We start from the raw sequence: 4,499 nt of genomic DNA on the forward strand, positions 1-4,499 counted from the left end.
AAGTATTTCAGATTTGAATTTGGAATACAATTGTTCGCATTTTCAACCCGAAGTCTGGGCTTTTAAAATGCATCGAGGAGTGTGAAAGCAACTACATCTAAACCGGAGTCGTCTGGGTTTACAGACAAATAATACAGTAATTACCTTGAAACAGGAGCTAGAAAACACCTCTCCAGAGCATAATTTAGGGTCTGAGTTAATTCCTGAGAGTTTGACTCACCTAGTGCAACTATTTTACAAGATAGTGAAAGTCCCTCAGCTAGAACTACACCTCATCCAGACTGCAGTAATATATTTTTTGCACCTGCAACTAACTTAAAATTGAGCCACGTTTCGTAGCTCCAGCGACTGCTCTCTATCATATTTTCCTAAAAGTTTGTTCTTTATTAATATAGGTTGCACGGTTTACGGTCGCCTGCCCTGATCGGCTATTTGATATGCAATAAATTTAGTATCCACTTACAGCCAAGTCTGTTGAAATGCATTTTCATCAGAATTTTTCTCGCTGTATTCATCAGCTGGAGCACAAACTGAGTAAAATCACCAAATTGCAAGTAGAATCACCAGAAACCACCAGATTATTAAAAAACACCAAACAAATAGAAGCCACCAAGCTTGCTGATAAATCACCACCAGTGGCAAAAGTTGTTTTTTTTTTGGATAAAAAAAAAACAACTAATTTATCCATAAAAAAGTTAAAAAAAAACCCTGCGTTTTATGCATAGCATTGGAAACGGGGGCTTTCAGTTGTGTGATTTATTTATTGTTTTTTTTTATAAATAAAACACCAAATGACAACGGCTCTTTACTTACAGACTGCAACAACAAAAATATGTCATAAAATAAGTCTCAAATTTGATGTGAGAAAACAAAATCTGAAACAGAAGAAAGTTCTACTACTGCTATGACAATAAGATTATCAACCTTTTTTTTCTGTTTGTTTCAATTGTTCATAGTCTTGTCATTTTTGAAAAGAAAGTACTGACAATCAGAGTCTATTTGAGTTAATAGTTCGATCATGAGCACCCACAGAGGAGCATTACTGTTGGTGCTCATGAATATGATTTGTGTCTGTAGTCCCATATGAAGCAATGGGCCCTTGAGGCTTGAGCTTCGAACTTGACTAAATGACTCTGGCCGGAGTATTGTTCAATACCTTGCGAAGGAATCAGGCTTCACTCAATCCTGGCGGACACCAAAAGCAACCTGTTTATAGTATCACTTTTGGAGCTTTTGTATTTTGTTTGGCTGGAAATGGCAAATTTAAAAATCTAGTGCCATTTCTAAGAGTCAAAAGCTATTTGAGGGCAAGAATTAACCCTCCGCACTTTTTTTTTCACCCAAAGACATCTGTCTGAGATTTTGAGATAACCATTTTGTTCAAAATAGTTCAAAGATCAAATAACTACACGACTGGGTTTGACAACCCGCTTCCCAGTCCCCCGGGCAGGGACTGTAAGCTATGCAAGTTGCTCATTGTTAAGATAATCAACTTAACAATGATTATCTTATAAGAAAATTATTGTTGAGATAATAAGCTGCCCATAATAACCATCGCATAAGGCTGCTTCATGATGAAACGATGTCTTAGAAAAAAGACAAATATTTTGGAAAGAACCCCATTCCCTTTAATTCAAAAAGTATTTCAGTCCGCTTGTGATATTTTCTGATAAAATAAATCTTACGTTACTTTTGTGACTGATCCATGTAAAAGTAAGGAAATTTCTTAAAAATTAGGTAATGGAAGAGTGTTTTATTTTAGATTTGTCTTAATCTCACCAGTATGGTATGTCACTGTCAGTGGTAGATTAAGACTATTGGGGTAGGGCGTGAACTAAAGCAAGAAAAAGCGCGTTTCTTGAGGTGATTTGATACTTTAAAGAATCATCTTTTTTTGTGGCGGGGGATGATGATCAAGGTTTTGCCCCGGGTGCAGGAGAGGTCAAAACTGCCACTGCATGTGTCTTCTTGACTTATCATATGACGAAAGAAAGAACAGCATTAGGCAAAATAGGCCTCGCCTCACTTGCTCATAGTTAAAATTTTCTGTCTCTCTTCTTCCGTCCTGCGAGCAACTTAAAAGAGTTGATTTTTAAGTTTTTGATGACCCCATTTCTTTGTTTGTGATTTGTAATTCTCTGGTATTCCCAGAAATACTGGCAACAAAACACTAAGAAATATTACATTATAGCCTGTTTTATTACTATAATATACACTATTGTTTTATAAGTACATCCTGCATTAAATATAACCACCTGCGACAGAAAGGTAGCATTGGTAGTTCTCATAAATTTGGCTTGTTTTGTACAGCCATCTGTAATTTTTTACTTTATTTTTTTACGAATGTTTTAATTAGTAAAAAATATACGCAACTTAAGAATTAACTTACGTAACAAACTTTTATATTCTTATATTTTTATTATGTATACAAGGGGTTTGTACCCTCGTGAATACCTCGCTCTTTACACTAAATCGTAAGTTTTGTCCCAATTCTTTAAGAATGACCCCTGAATCAGAAAGGCCGTAGAATAAATAGTTGAAATTACTAAAAATACTTTAGCATAAAGAGCGAGGTATTAATCTCCTCCTAAATACCTCGCTCTTTATGCTAAAGTATTTCTAGAATCCCTCATATGCGTAATAATCTCTGTTCGTTTTAAGTTTCAATGCTACTCCTTACTTTCAATTGAAAAAATGTTTTCATGTTTACTTTTTCATTGTTTTTTTTTTATAGTAATGCTAGAAAATCCTGCGCCCTTTTCATAGAATTTTTCTTCCCCCACGACATATTCCCCCAAGGAAAGATTCTCCCACATAGCCTTCTCCCCTCAACCCCACCTCCGAACCAAAAAAAAATCCCCCTGAAAACGTCTGTACACTTCCCAATAACCATTACTATATGTAAACACTGGTCAAAGTTTATAACTTGCAGCCCTCCCCTAGGGATTGTGGGGGAGTAAGTCATTCCCAAAAACATAGTTATTATGGTTTTCGACTATGCGGAACAAAATGGCTATCTAAAAATTTTGATCCGTTGACTTTGGGAAAAAATGAGCGTGGGAGGGGGCCTAGGTGCCCTCCAATTTTTTTGGTCACTTAAAAAGGGCACTTGAACTTTTCATTTCCCTTAGAATGAGGCCTTTTGCGACATTCTAGGACCACTTGATCGATACGATGACCCCTGGGGAAAAGAAAAAACAAACAAAAAAATAAACACGCACCCATGATTTGTCTTCTGGCAAAAAATACGAAATTCCACATTTTTGTAGATAGAAGCTTGAAGTTTTTTTCAACAGGGTTCTCTGATACGCCGAATGCAATGGTGTGATTTTCGTCAAGGTTCTATGACTTTTAGGGGGTGTTTCCCTCTATTTTCCAAAATAAGGCAAGTTTTCTCAGGCTCGTAACTTTTGATGACAAAGACTAAATCTGATGAAACGTATATATTTAGAATCAGCATAAAAATCCAATTCTTTTGTTGTATCTTTGAGCATCAAAATTCCGTTCTTTAGAGTTTCGTTTACTATTGAGCCGGGTCGCTCCTTATTTACAGTTCGTTACCACGAACTGTTTGATGTTTCAGTGAAATAAAATCATATCGTCTAATAGTAAAGCTCCCTGTTTTTATGTTTAAAATATACAAGTAGGAAGCGTTTAATCATGTTTTGTCTCGTATTTATCTGTGTTTTATTTATCTTCTCACTGATTTTTGTTGCTCTATGTATTTATTACTATTATTTCTCTTTAGTTATCTTTTTTTACTGCTTGTTTTAAAGCACATAGAGGTCTTTATGAATAGCGGTAGAATATTTGAAGAATTTGCCTTAGAATGAAGACATTTCTTTTTTCTTTTCTTAGTTGTTTCTGTGTCTGTTACCTTTTATTTTTGTTTGTTGGGCGCATGGTTAGTGGTGTGGTTAATCTTGAAATGGTGGTAATATTTGATAATGGATAGAGATAGTGATGGAATTCCATCATCAAGGCTAAAAGAATTTGAGAGAGATTCTCTTTTGTTTCATCCAGTTTTCCAAAATATTGTAGCTAGCGATAATGAAGTTAATAGTAGCATTTTAGATATACTAAAAAATCAATATTTATTTTTGAATGGATTGGCAAAGAAAAATTCTAGAACAAGGAGGATATCGTTTTGGAATTGCCGGGGCTGGAGGACTGCAAGGGATACAATTGACACTTTTCTATCGACATCTGATCCAGACATATTCGGTTTATGCGAAACTTTTTTGATGAGTTTTCAATTGAAAGTGTTCATGTGGATGGTTATCAATTGTTTCATGTTGGGATGAGTATGCAAAAGAAAGGTGGTCTTGGTGTTTTATTTAAAGGTTGCATACCAGCCCGTGCAAGACTAGATTTTTTGCCAATGAGTATTGAAATGTTATTTGAATCTTGTGTTGTTGAATGTTTTTTCCAAGTAATGAGAAGATTCAATCGCAGTTATTTACCGTAGTCCGTCAGCTAGTCAGATAGAATTTAGGAAT

General features: G+C 35.3%; 1 protein-coding gene across 4 annotated transcripts in view; it reads right to left on the minus strand.

Moving 5' to 3' along the window:
- Positions 1-4,499, minus strand: part of LOC136029500 (enolase-phosphatase E1-like) — a 539,221-nt gene that overhangs the window by 318,108 nt on the left and 216,614 nt on the right. The window lies entirely within an intron of this gene.

The sequence above is a fragment of the Artemia franciscana genome, chromosome 7 (genome assembly GCF_032884065.1).
Source record: "Artemia franciscana chromosome 7, ASM3288406v1, whole genome shotgun sequence".
Taxonomy (NCBI): domain Eukaryota; kingdom Metazoa; phylum Arthropoda; class Branchiopoda; order Anostraca; family Artemiidae; genus Artemia; species Artemia franciscana.